Source organism: Anas acuta, chromosome Z (genome assembly GCF_963932015.1).
Source record: "Anas acuta chromosome Z, bAnaAcu1.1, whole genome shotgun sequence".
In the NCBI taxonomy this organism is placed as follows: Eukaryota; Metazoa; Chordata; class Aves; order Anseriformes; family Anatidae; genus Anas; species Anas acuta.
This window is the reverse complement of record NC_089017.1, coordinates 5,450,145-5,464,181: the sequence shown is the minus strand read 5'-3', so window position 1 is coordinate 5,464,181 and position 14,037 is coordinate 5,450,145. Positions and strand designations below refer to the sequence as shown.

Sequence of the window (14,037 nt, the reverse complement as noted above, 5' to 3'; positions counted from 1 at the left end):
TGGGTAGGACGGGTATGGCCATGGTAATCAACAGTCCTCCTGACATTTGGGCAAGGATGCTCATTTTGCAAGTCTGCTCGTAAAGCTGAGGTGTGAGCAGTAGGACCCCAAAGTGGGAAGATGAACCCAATGTCATTGTTACGCTTAGTAGGTGGGGAAGAAACAGATTGGCAGAGCCACTAGGGCATGCTGGGGATCATTTTGTGGTTTACAGATTGAAATTCTCAACGACACTCATTACAACTTGTTTGCTTCCAGATGCTGTTTGCTTTCATGTTCAGAGTTACATGCATTTACATAGAAAATTCTTCCTGGAAAAATGCTGAGTACTGGCAACTGCACAAGTTTAGAAAAAGTCAGCATCCAAAATGCAGGAAATGTTAGGTAGATGCCATAATTTTTTTTCTGCATTTTGATCCTTAATTGTTGGCTGTTTATATTCCATGTGATATTTGCGTACACACAAACAAAGCTGCTGATTGCCTGCAAAGATACCCAGTGTTTTCCTTCCATCCCAGGATGTTTCATCCATCATCTGCTTGTTGCCCTACCCAGCAATTCTTCTCTGGCCAGCAGCTCTCTTTCAGTTAACTATCACCTCCTGTTCCCAACTGGTAGCACCGGTGCCGTCTTCCACATCCAGAAGCCACTTGAAAAATGAGCCTTGGCTGACACATCCGCAGGCTGGTTACAGCCTGCAGCATCCACAGCAAGCTTGACTGGCAATAAAAAGCCAGATTTTCTGGCATCAGGGCCTCATGTGTAAAGCAGAAACAACACAGAAGAAAACATCCCTATCTGAATCCACCTTCCTTTAAGGCAGCCAAGTTTCTGTAGAAGTCTCCCATGATAGTACCAAGCAGTCCAAGTGCTGCTTCTGTGTGCAAGCATCTGCCTTATCAGCATCCAGCAGCAATAAAGCGCATCCTTTCCCTGCAGGATGCGCCTTGGTGTTGAAAGCCCCAGGCCCAAAGCTCAAACCTAATGTGTTTCTTGGGTGTTGCTTGCAATCTGCAGGTTTATCACAAAGCTGCCAAGTTTGGGTGCTATTTAGGGAGAGTTTCTCCCAGTGGCCTCATCAGTTTAGTGCTGATGGTGAATTTGCACAGAGCAAAGTCTCTAACTTCTCCTCAGTTAGTAAGTTTTAGTGCTAATTTTATCTGCATGTAGGGATGGAGGAGCCAGGATCTCTACTTTATCTCAGCTTTCTAGAAGAAAGAGCAGAGTTTTTCTGGTGTTTATGTTGATGGTTTTGACTTTCCCAACAGGAGGAAAATGGGGTTGAGATGCACACTGAAGTCTCTGGCCAAAAGCAGAGCAGTGAGCACAGCCAGGAGGAGGCAGCAACCTTGCAGAAGCAAAACCGAGCCAAAGAAACTTTCTCTTTGTACTCAGGGTTTGCTCAAAACTCTGTGCACCTACTTCCTTGCCATCAGTGCTGAATGCTCTCAGCCTCATCCTTTCTACATTTCTGTATGCTCATATGGCCACCTAGCTGTCTGCAGGGGTGGGACGTACCAGTGCCTTGGCCATGAAGTGAATCAGGAGACACTTTTTCTTGACACTGCATTTGTGCCAACCTGCACAGCTGCCCCACTTCTCCATGAAGCTCTTGATGACATTTCCTATCCCCTTCTTCATTCTCTTGCTGTCCTAATGCACAGTTAGAAGGCAAGCAGGTAGTTTTTCTCCCTCACTTGTCAACACTGGGACATTGACCACGTTTTCCTTCAGTTCTGTGTCCTCTCAGGTTGTTCCCTCAGCATCCTTCACAGCGGGCACCCCCTCAGCTTTATGTGAGGTCCCCTCTGGGTCAGGATTCAGCAGGGCAAATGCAGGTGTTGGCAGTATGGGTGTCTGTCTCTGAGCTCTTCCCACTGTCTTCTACAAAATCAGTGCAAACATCTCTCAGAAACAGTTGCCTTCACCCTCCAAAACATTTTCAAACTAAGTTAGGCACCCTGAAAGTACCCACTTCTCTCCACTGACTGTAAAGGGAGCCTGGGGTCCTTACAAAGCCCCTTTTCCCAGCCGAATGCTTGGACCGGGCTGACACAGTCCTAATGAAGAAGCACACAAAGCTGCTGCATTTGTCATCCAGCTCCCTCTGCTCTTTACCCTCTGCTTATTTTTATCTCCACCATCCCTCCACACCCATCCTGCAACGCTCCCCAAACCTGAGCTGCCTGCTTAGCTCAGCCAGCACACTGAGATCCGCACAGTGCTGGGCGACTTCTTTTCATTTTCCTCCGGCATTTCATTTCCCTTGGCATTGTTTCTACCTGCTGCTGGGCCTCAGTCTGCTGGATTTTCCTTTTTGCTGTGAGCCTGCACGGCAGCCGCTGGAGCGCAGCCTCTGGGGAGCATGGAGCTGCTGCAGTAACTCAGGCCGCCGTGGCTGAAATACGCTCTTTGCCTGATTAAATCTGAACAGGGATTAGTCATGGAGGAGGAAAGGGCTGCAACTTTAATTCATGAATGTTATCCTCTTTCCTTCCCTCACCCACTTAGCAGCAGAGTGGGTGCCTGGCTGCGGAGCGGCATGTATATTAGAGGTACAGGGATCACCCTGCTCCCTGGGGACTCAACAGCATAAGCTGCATCATCAGGCGATGCTTATCAGCACTAGGTCATTTGGAGGATGTGTGTTTTTTCCCCCTCTGAAAATGAAATCAAACCAGCTCTGCTCGCAGGGCTTTGTCATGCAGATCTAAGCGTGAAAGGCAGCCCTCTAAGCCAGAAATTGCTCTGGGGAGCCCCAGACCACTTTCCAGGAATTGCTGCAGCATCCTCCACCGGTGCCATGCAAAGCCCGCAGGCAGGTGGCCTGTCCCCACCATGGCACTGCTGTCCTTTTTGCTGGTGCTCCAAAGCTGGTGAGACTCACACAGGAGCCCCGCACGAGCAGCTGCAGGGATTTTTGTGATGTCTAAGTCCCAGTCCTCCTGAGAGCCTGATGAGGGACTGGGTGCGTTCACTGAAATGAAGGGCTGGTGGCAGGGGGCAGAGCCAGGCGCTGGGAGCCAAAGAGGCTCAGCAAAAGTGGTTTCTTCCTGGGCATCCCCACACGTCTGGGTGTGTTTGCACATCTGGGCGCTTTCAAGGTGTGATGTTCAGCAAGATCTGAACCCATTAGTGGCAGCAGTTAGTGCATCCCTTCCTTCAGATCTGCTCCTCTGCTCCACGGGCTCCCCCTGCCTTTGTTTGCTCTATAGATGCAGATGTGCTTAAGATGCAGAGAGGATCAGATAAACTGTTCTCCAAAAACTGGGAGCAGTCCCTACCCCAAAGATTTGGTTTTAAGACAAAGGTACAATCGGGTTGGGGTCTCCCAATGCCTGGATTTAGGAAACCAAAACTCAGATTACTGCAGCAGAATGAGGGGTAAGCATGCTCAGCATGAGATTTGCTTTTAGATACAAAGGAAATGGTGCTTGGTGCAGGCCACTATCAAGGACTAACACCTCAGAAGCATTCTCGTGTGTCCCTGCTAGAGATGAGCAAACAAGAAGGGGAAGGGAGAGCATCAGGATGGCTTCAGTTCAGCAGCAAGTGCACAGCCAGCAGCTTCAGCTGCCCCATGGACATAGATAAATCCGAGGCTGAGCCGAGCATCACCAGGAAGATCCAGTGAATCATTCTACATGGTGATACGGTGAACCCCGAGAGGTGAGACCTGATACCAAAGGAGAACCTCCACGGCTTTGTGACTTTGTAAAAACGCTGTCACAGCCCCCTGTGTGTCCCTGCTCCCCGTGGAGGGCAGGGAGGAGCCCATCGCTCCCCATGTGCTGTCTCCTTTATTCCTTTCTGCACCGCTCCTTCTTGCTCCGAGCTTCTCCTCCACGGCTCCGGGCAGCTCCCAGATGAAAATAAGCAGGGCTGGACTGCCATCTGGTGTCAACAGGCAGCATCCTCTGACCCAGCACGGCGAGGGGAACGCATTTCCAGTGACCCCAAAGGGCCAGGAGGCACCCCAGGGTCCCCTCGGCTTCCAGATGGACCCACGGACCTCAGCCCCTGCCCGGCAGCCCCCTTTAGGACCCCCCTCACCCACCAGAGGGGAGCATCCCTCCCAGACACCAGCCATCACTGAGCCCTGTGGATGGGGCTCAGTCAAAATCTGAGCCAGCAGGCACCCCTTGGCCCCAGTGGGAATATTTCTGCGTTGGTCTCCACCACCAGCACCCTGCCAAGATGACGCTGAGGGGATGTTTGCCGAGTGCTATCGTGGTTAACACGGCCCCAACGTCACCGCACGGCGCCGGGCAGCCCTGGCACGCACCGGCACCGGCACAGCCGGCGGCTTTCAACAGATGCTATCTGGGTTGGTAAACGGAGTTTATCAGCTCCTCCCTTGTCTTTTTTTTTTTTTTCTTTTAAAGGCAGGTAGGAAGGAAAGAAATCATCTCTGCAGGAACACAGCAGTGGGAGATGCTGGGGCATGGGAGAGCAAGAGGATGCCTTCCTGCATCTGACATGGGCGCAGAGCTGCTCTGCACCACTTGCACCCTGTCCAGAGCCATCCCTGGTGCTATCCTCAACCCAACACACCAAATTCCCACCTCCAGGCTGGGCCTGGCTGATGCTAGGAGCTGCTCCCCCGTGTCTTGAGGCTCAGTGGTGTCCAAGGACTGAGGATTTTATGTGCCCCAAAGGAGAGAGGTGCACCAGGGTTATTTCCTCAGTGTTGAACTGGCACATGTGTGCTGGGACTGGGTAGCTCGAGTCGGACTTGATGACCTTGAAGGTCTTTTCCAACCTCAATGGTTCAGTTTTGACCCCAGGCTCTGTTCCAGCATTGTGTTTGGGGCTGCAGCTGGGCACTTCTGAGCACCACTGCCAAGGGGAGGCAGGGACAGCCCCAGCCCAACCTCCTGCTCACAGCAGAGCACAGCCAGCCCGAACTGGCCCTAACACCACTGCTCATTAAAGTGGCATCAGATCCACCTTTGTGGTGCTGCTCCCAACCCCCCCCCCCCCCCCCCCCCCCCCCCTTTCCTGCAGGACTCTGAATCCTGGCAGGATTTCCTTGCAATTTGGGGCAAGGCAGCTCCCGAGCTCGCTTGGGGTGACTTCAGCTGGGTTGCACCCTGATCCCTGCTCCAAGCCACGCAGGGAGGACTTCCCACAGGTGCCGCAAGGCAACGCCACTCCTGTCCCCTCTGAGAGGGGAGGAGGGCTGCTTGGGGATGACGCTCTTCATGCCTGAGTCACCTCCAGCCTTACAGACGTTTCGGTTGAACAGGTAAATGAGCTCAGTGCTGGAGGCTGGCGAGGGAGAGGTCCCGCATGGCTGGGTCTTGTGGGGCTGACCAGGGGCTCTGGTGCAGCACCTAGGGGCGTTGGGTCCAGCATCGCCTCCAAGCACCGTGACGGCTGCTCCTACCAGCTCTTCCAAAATCTACCGTGATCTCTTCCTGGCTGAGCCCCAGCTCCATCTGAGCCCATCCCTCGCCCCGTTCCTGCATCTCTTTACCTACACGCAGCCGGCCCGGCTGCCGGCACGGGGCGAGGCGTCGGCTCCGACGCGGCACTTTCCGGATTACGAAACCCACCCACACCAACAAAACGCGCGTGTGCACGGGGAGGCATCACCTCTCCGTGATGCCAACTAAAACCTCGGCAGGAGCCTGGCTGGTGTCAGCCCGCTGGCTGCTCGGCAGCCTGGCAAACCGGCCGTGCTGCTCGGCAGGGCACTCACCCAGCGATGAACTCACCCTGCCGGCACCCCGCCAGCGTTACCCTTCAAAGGGAAGCCCCGCGGGCAGCGGGGCTCCTGACGGAAGGACGTCGTGGCGCCGCACGCTGCCTGGGACACCTCATCTTCCTGGGGAAACACCCCGCTGACGGCCCTTACAGCGGGAGGGAGCCGTGTGCCAGGGATGGAAACCGCTCCCTGTGCACACGGGTGGGATGGCTCATGCGGGACCTTTCCCTTCTCCCCATCTCCTCCGAGCATCTGGAGGTTTTATGGGCATCTCCCAAAGCCCCGCAGCTCTGTCTCTGTGCCTACCCATCGCCAAGTGGCCCTGGTGGAGGCTGTAGGCAGGGAAGCAGAGCAGAGAGGATGAAAAATCAGAATATGCCTGTCCGGAGAGCAACGCAGAAAGGGTTAGGCAACGCTCTCACCCCACCAAGCCTGTTAGCACGAGCTCTGGCATCCCGCTCCTTAATCCTGCTTTTGGAGCTGGAGTCGTGCTTTAAAAACCAGGGGAGGTTGCTAAGGGACAGCGTGCTCGGCAGGGACATCGCTCGCCAACCCTAAGCGCTCCGAAGCGGGAGGTAAATAACTTGGGGCATTATTAATCCTCCGCTGCCCACACAATGCACAGAGATGTATTATCCCCGCCAAGGACAAAGGAACCCACATCTCCCCGCAGCCAAGGAGCTGAACCAGCAGATCCTTCGGATGGGGCTCGGCGGTGACTGAAGCTGTTCCAGTTCAGTTCCTGCTCGGGCCGATAATGCCTCATTAACCATTTGCTAATGCCGAGCTCGTTTCGGCCCCTTCCAGCCGCCAGCACAGCCCGTGCCGTGCCCACCGAGAGGCTCCAGCCCACGGGGCGCTTCCACGGCCTCTGAAATGTCCCCGATGGGACAGAAAGGGGACAATTTTGCCACGTAGGCAGCCCCTGTTGTGACCGAGTGGGGGAACCCAGCCAGGCTCTTCCTCCCCGAAACCAGCACCTGCACGTGAAACGCCCCGTGCTGGCCCCAAACCTGCTGGTTTTAGGGCAGCATCACGGCCGGCTGAGCAGCAGGGACAGCTGTGGGGCGGATTCACGCCACGTTTCCTCCACACCTCCCTCAAACCCCTGCGGTTCCTGCATGGAGCTGCCCAGGCCGGCAGCGGGCTCGTCCCACTCAGGTTTGGTGTCACGAGGGGATTTGGGGCCCTTTGGTGGGGCTGTGTCCGTGGGGAGGGGGACACCCGTGGGGCTGTGAGTGGGGGGGGTCACGGTGGTGGGGCTGGGGGGTGGTGTGTGTGGGGTGGGAGGTCTGTGGGGCAGGAAGCCAGGCCTATAGGGCCAGGACATGCTGTGTCCGTGGGGTGGGTGTCTGTGGGGTGGGTTTCTGTAGGGGGGGTGCCCATGGGGGTGGGTGTCCATGGGGTAAGTGTCTGTGGGGCTGAGGGCCTGTGGGACAGGAGGCCAAGCCTGTGGGGCCAGGACACACTGTGCCCATGGGGTGGGTGTCTGTAGGACCAGGGGTCTGTAGGACAGCAGGCCAATCCTGTGGTGTTGGGACATGCCATGTCCATGGGATGCATGTCTGTGGAATTAGGGCTCTATAGGGCAGGAGGCCAAGTCTGTGGGGTCAGGACAGGTGGTGTCCATGGGGTGGGTGTTTGTGGGGGGGGAGGGGGTATCTGTGGGATGGGTGCTTGTGGGGTTGGGGCTCTGTAGGGCAACAGGCCATGCCTGTGGGGCTGGGACACACTATGTCTGTGGGGTGGGTGTCTGTAGGGTGGGTGTCCTTGGGGTCAGGGGTCTGTGGGGCAGGAGGCCAAGTCTGTGGGGCCAGGACATGCCCTGTCCGTGGGGTGGATGCCCATGGGGTTGGTGTCTATGGGGTGGGTGCCTGTGGGGTGGGTGTCCTTGTGGTGGGTGTCTATGGGGTGGGTGTCTATGGGGTGGGTGCCTGTGGGGTGGGTGCCCATGGGGTGGGTGTCTATGGGGTGGGTGTCCATGGAGTGGGTGTCCATGGGGTGGGTGTCCATGGGGTGGGTGCCCATGGGGTTGGTGTCTATGGGGTGGGTGCCCATGGGGTGGGTGTCTGTGGGGTGGGTATCCATGGGGTGGGTATCCATGGGGTGGGTGTCTATGGGGTGGGTGTCTATGGGGTGGGTGCCTGTGGGGTGGGTGTCCATGGGGTGGGTGCCCATGGGGTGGGTGCCCATGGGGTGGGTGTCTATGGGGTGGGTGCCTGTGGGGTGGGTGCCCATGGGGTGGGTGTCTATGGGGTGGGTGCCTGTGGGGTGGGTGTCCATGGGGTGGGTGCCCATGGGGTGGGTGTCCATGGGGTGGGTGTCTATGGGGTTGGTGTCTATGTGGTGGGTGTCTATGGGGTGGGTGCCCATGGGGTGTTTATACACGGGGCCAGAGCCCCGTGGGGCAGCACCCAGCTCTGTGGGGCCGGGACATGTGGTGTTCACGGCGTGGTGCCCACGGGGAGCGTTTCACGGGGCCTGGACCCTGTGGGGCCGCCTCAGGGGTTTTGGGGTCAGCGCCCCCCCCCCTCACCCCCCCCTTTCCTCCCCCTCCCCCTCCCCCTCAGCCCCGAGCCAGGCCCCGCCCCCTCCCCGCCGCCAGCCAATCAGAACGCTCCCCGCGAGGGCCCGCCCCTTGCCCGCTGTCATCACACACCCGCACGTGGAGGGGGCGGGCCCCGCGCCCCTGGCGTCACCACCCCCGCGCTCTCCCATTGGCCTGTCCCCCGCTCCTCTCCCCTCTCCCCCGACCCTCCCCACCAATCAGCGGCGCGGAGGCGGCCGCGGGGGGGCGTGGCCTCGCGGCGTACCCGGAAGGAACGCCCGGGAGAGTCGGGGCCGCGGCGGCGGCGGCGGCGCTGGTGGGTCCGGGCCGGCACCGAAGGGGTTAACGCTGCCCCCCCCCCTCCCATCACCGGCTCCGGTTCCAGAAGGTTCGGGGGGCTCCGGGACCGGGGGGGGGCTGAGGGGGAGGGTAAGGGGACGGGGGGGGGCTGGGGCGTGGGGTGAGGGGGGGTGGGGGTCAGGGGTTTGGGGTCAAGGGGGTTGGGGTCAAGGGGTATAGGGTCAAGGGGGTTTGGGGTCAGGGGGCTTGGGGTCAGGGGGCTTGGGGTCAGGGGGCTTGGGGTCAAGAGGGTTTAGGGTCAAGGGGTATAGGGTGAAGGGGTTTAGGGAGAAGCCCCTTCTGAGGGTTTTGGGGAGTTTAGGGGTCGGGGGGTATAGGGTCGGGGGGTATAGGGAGAAGCCCCTCCTGAGGGTTTTGGGGAATTTAGGGGACAGGGGGTGTAGGGTCGGGGGGTGTAGGGGCAGGGGGTGTAGGGGCAGGGGGTATAGGGAGAAGCCCTTCCTGAGGGTTTTAGGGACAAGGGATATAGTGAGAAGCCCTTCCCAAGGGGTTCAGGGACAAGGGGTATAGGGAGAAGCTCTTCCTGAGGGTTTTAGGGGACAAGGGGCTTAGGGACAAGAGGTATAGGGAGAAGCCCTTCCCTGGGGGTTTAGGGGACAAAGGGTTTGGGGACAGGGAGTTCAGGGACAAGGGGTTTGGGGACAAGGGGTTTGGGGTCAGGGGATATAGGGAGGAGCCCTTCCCAAGGGTTTTAGGGACAAGGGGTTCAGGGGCAGGAGGTATAGGGAGAAGCCTTTTTCCCCAGGGTTTTGGGGAGAAGGGGCCTTGGGGGACAAGGGGTTTGGGGACAGGGAGTTCAGGGACAAGGGGTATAGTGAGAAGCCCCTCCCAAAGGTTTTGGGGAGAAGGGGGGGGTTGGGGACAAGGGGTACAGGAAAAAATCCCTTCCTAAGGAGTTCAGGGACAAGGGGTTGAGGGACAAGCCCTTCCCAAGGGTTTTGGGGAGAAGGGGTTTGGGGATAAGGGGTTGAGGGACAAGAGGCACAGGGAGCAGCCCTTCCTGAGCATTTTAGGAAGAAGAGGTTTGGGGACAAGTGTTTTGAGGAGAAGCCCCTCCTGAGTGTTTTAGGGACCAGGGGCTTTGGGGACAAGGCTTTTTTGGGGACAAGGCTTTCGGGGCAAAGCGTCGCCCGGCCAAGCCCCGCCGCTGCCGTCCCCGTCTCGCCCCGGCAGGCAGAGCGGTGCTGGCGTGAGCGAGGCTCGGGGCCGCCGCAGGACTACGGCTCCCGGCATGCAGCCCGGTGGCCATCACCCCTGCGGGGTCGGTGCCGTTCGGGTGCCGGGTTTTTGGGGGGCCTGCTGGCACAGGGACAGCTTGCCGGGGGGGGTCTCGGCCACAGGGAGCGAGGCGGCGCTTGGGTTTCGCTGCCAGGGTTGGTCCTGGCGGCTTCCTCGCAGCTGAGCCAAGCGCCCAGGCCGTGCGTGCCGCTGCCGGTACGTGCTGAGCTTTCCCTGTCCCTGTGTCCCCCTCATCCCTCGGCGTTTTCAGGTCTTGCTCCCCTCCTGGGCTCGGGGAGAGGGGAGGAAGCTCCCTCCCCTGGATCCGGGCTGGCCTCCGAGGGTGGGGAGGCACATCAGCACTGCTGCCTTCCTCCTTTTTGTCCAGCGTCTCGTCCTGGCATGTCTCCGCGTAGCAAAGGGCAGAGACACGCAGGATGATTTTTTTTTTTAATTTCATTTTCAGGTTTTCCTCCTGATCCTGAGGATGTTTTCAGGGGGTGGGCATTGATCTGGGTCCTGAAAGCTGATTTTCCTAGACTCCTGACGCTCCCCCAGCCCGGTACCTGCCCTCACTGCTCCGTGCCTGCCCGTGCTTGTTGTCCCCTGCTGGTGCTGGGTCTGGTGGCATCGTCACGTCACGCACTGTGTGGAAACCCACAGTGCCTGGGGGGCAGGATGCTTCGGGCACAGAGCGAGGAAAGGAAACGTCTCATCCCTGTGCATGTGGCAGAGGATGTAAAGGGAAGGTAGAAAGCTGTTTGGGTGAGGAAAATGGTGTTGTGGTGTTCGGAGAGGACTGCCAGCATCGCTGCGATTCAGATATCGGAGGCTTCCCTGGCTGCAGGAATTAAGGATTCGGGTTTGAGGCAGGACAGGTGTGAAGGGCAACGCGGGCGAAATCCCAGAGGGAGCCATTTGTACGCTAGCAGATGGCTGGTGGAGGATGTCATTGTGGGTGAAAATGTGAGTCTGCAGCGAAAATCTCCTCCTGGAGGTTTTGCCCGGTCCCTTTCCACCTCACACCGCAGCCGGGACCCCCCCCTCCCTTCATCGGGTCGCCTGGGTCCCTGCACCTGGGTGGCAGCTGCGTGTTTCTGCTCTGCTCTCCTGTTTGCAGCACCTGGCAGCTCTGCTTCCTGGGGCAGTCTTCTCTGAGCAGCTTTTTGTTTGTTTTTCCATTCCTCTCGTGCCCACGGGTACGCCAGCCAGGTTGCTGTAACCTCCAGAGAACCTGGCCTCGCAAAGCTTGAGGTTTGATCTAAAAACTATTTTATTTGATGGGGAAGCTGCCTTGCACATCCTTGTCCTCTCTTTGCTCCTCTCCTTCGTGGTCTCCTTTTCTTGGCCTTGCCAGTGCTTAGCAGCCGGTTAATTTTCCCCCGTTTCTGTCACCGTCCCCAGCTGATTGTGAATCCTGTGATAACAGCAGCCGAGCTCGCGTGCTCTGCATCTCAGAGCCGGTGGTCTGCAGCCAGAGCCGCCTGCCTGGTGGCCTGGACCACCCCCAGCCGAGCAGTGCGGTGGCAGAGCAGCACTTGGAAGGAAGCCTGCGGAGAAGTCCTGTGTGCTGCAAGAAGTACAGTCAGCGATTCAGCTGGAAGTGCTTTCAGTAACGAATCCATGTCCCGGGCCCGGGCTGATGCCAACGCTCTGCTTGTTGCTGGAAGTTAACAGAGACGCGAAGCCCTTTGTGCGGGAGCCGGGGTGATAATCCACATCTCCTGCCCTCAGCCCACGGGGGGTGATCGCTGCCTTCCTGGGAAGGGTTTTCGGCAGGCCCTGTCAGATGGATCGCCCTCGCTTCCTGCGCCACGGCAGCGTGTGGGTGGCAGCTCATCAGCCGTGTCCGAGGCAATTCTTGTCACTGGCACGCTCCTGCTCGCAGCCTTCCAGCGTGGAACAGCAGGGCATCAGGGGAGGCTTTTAAACGTGTATACAAACTGCCCCCAGACAGCTTTTGCTGATCATCCCAGTGACCAGGGGAGTGTGAGGCCTGTTTTTGGGGAGGCTGGCGTTGTCCTGGTTTTCAGGGACATCTCGTCTGCACAGTGCTATCTCCGGTAGCCTGTAATCTCAGCACTGGGAGCCCAGGGAGGAGCCTTAAACAACGGCTTTGTGACAGTTTTGGCTGGCCTCGTGGAGTTTTCCATAAAGCAGTTGTCGCTTGCCCCCTTTGCTGTAGCCTGGGAAACGCTGCAGCGTCGGGTTTGGCTGGGTGTCTTTGGGCTGCTGAGAGCACCGGGTCCCCCCGCAGCACTGTCTGCCCCTTCCTGCCTTGGCTGTGCCCTGAGGCTTGGTGGGCAGCCAGGGGACAGCAGAGCAGAGGCTGAGCTTGTCCCTAAACCCTATCCCGGTGTGCCTAGAGACATACAGGCAGCACCCGTGTGGTGGGGCAAAGCCAAGGCTTCCCCCTGAATTTGGGGAAGGGGAAGAGTGGCAGCGACCTCAGCAGCTGTCTCGTGGATCCGGCTCTGTCCCAAACAGCACGTCTACCCGGAGTCACTCGGGGTGTTAACAGGAGAAGGTTGTAGCTGGAGGGGTGGCTTTAGCATGGGTAGGAGATCCTGTGGGGTCTTCACGATGCTGGGGGTGCTCAGGGTCCCTCGGAGCTGTGCACAGACCATAAAACCGCTTGGCTTGGGGTGCGAGCCATCACTGACCGACCAGCACTGGGGAGGTTATTCCGTGTGGGCAGGATATTGCTCAGCTGAATTTAACATGGATCTTTAATTTGTACCTCTTGTCTTTCCAGGTGACCCAACGCAGCCACAACCAGCAGCCCCAAGACCACGCTGCGGGTGCTGAGAGCTGCCTCCCCTGCCTGCGTCAGCCCTGTGCCCAGGTTAGCACTCATTCAATCACAATTATTCTCCAGGAGGGTTAGAGGAAGGCCGGGAACGCCGTGCTTGTCCTCCTGCCTCCCCTCAATCCCTGGGGACAGCTCAGCTCAGTGTCACGGAGCTGCTCGCCCCCTGGGCTGGCAGGGTGGCCGAGGGAGCCTGGGTGGGTGTCACCTGCGCTGCTGAGACTGCTGAGCGCTGCACGCAGCCACCAGTCGGGAGCTAAAGGGCAGTGTATTTTAAACCCTCGGGACCTTGCTATCTGCGGTGCTCGCTGAGCTTGTCCTTCTGTCCACCAGCAGTATGGAGTGGGAGGATTTCCCAGCTGCTGCTCTGCTGCTTGCTGTCCTTCAGCTGAAAAAAAAAAAAAAAAAAAAAGAGAGAGCTAAGGCTTCACCCAGAGCTCAGCAGAGGCACAATCCTGCTTTCTGTCAGAACCAGTTGAGCTCTGCCTGCGTTTTCCCAAGACTTTGTAATTCCAGGAGGGAGCCTGGCTCTTGGCCACGGCGTATCAGTGATTCAGGAGGACTGGCAGTCTTTGTATGGCCAGAAATGTGAAGGTCTTTGGGAAGGGAGCCTTCACCTGCGTTTTGGTTCTGGAGAACCGCAGCGAGGCTCTCTCTTGGTCCAGAGTTCAGGTGCAGTTTGGCCAGGAGAAGGTTTCGTGGGGCAGCTCAGTGCACGTGACTGCCCAGGCTGCACGGCTCTTCCTCTCGGCGTCTGCCAAGGAAGGTTGGGGCCAGGCCAGAGACAAGTGGAGGCTGGGCCTCGGGCCATTTTTTCCTTCCCATTTCCTTCAGCCTGATGCTGAGGTGGAAGCCGTGGGCAGTGAGGCAGGGGTAGATTCACCTGGGAGGTTAAAAGGAGGGAAGGAAGGCGTCCCTGTTACATGGGGTGGCAGCAACAGAGCAGCCCTTTTATCCAGCTGAGGCGTGGTGGACACTAATGCCTGCTCCTTGCTGAGATCCTACATCTTAATGATGGAAAAGAGAGGTATTATGTGGCTTCAGCCAAAGAGGTGCATTTACGTGCTCTTAGCACATTTGGGCTGCCATTGCCCCTTGGTCGTACCCGTAGGTCCTCTTCCCACTGGAAACCTCAAGGCAATGCTGCTCCCCCTTCAGGGATGGGGCCCTGGGTTCCTCGTGAGTGTTGGCACCGGAGTTATGCGAGGAATCCCCTCTTTGCCCTACCATCTCTGCTGCAAGGAGGGCGGGCATTCAGAGATCCTCTTCTTGGGAGTGCTGGGACAGCTGGATCCTTCTTCAGTTCTCGCTGCTCCCAAGAATGGAGCAGAGGATCATCTGCTGGGGCTAATTTTAGGCCTCCAAATATTGCTGATGTCCCTCTGAGCTCCT

General features: G+C 58.1%; 1 protein-coding gene across 5 annotated transcripts in view; it reads left to right on the top strand.

Annotated features, from left to right (window-relative positions):
- The first annotated feature begins 6,807 nt into the window (after nt 1-6,807).
- ATOSB (atos homolog B) overlaps nt 6,808-14,037 on the top strand; it is a 33,786-nt gene continuing 26,556 nt past the window's right edge. For 4 of the 5 annotated variants that reach the window (XM_068667388.1, XM_068667372.1, XM_068667386.1 and 1 more), the window contains exons 1-2: nt 8,504-8,646; nt 12,592-12,681. The gene's annotated coding sequence lies outside the window, so the exon portion shown is untranslated. Of the gene's footprint in view, nt 6,872-8,503; nt 8,647-12,591; nt 12,682-14,037 lie in introns of those variants that run through there. The other variant, XM_068667373.1, reaches the window with a different exon arrangement.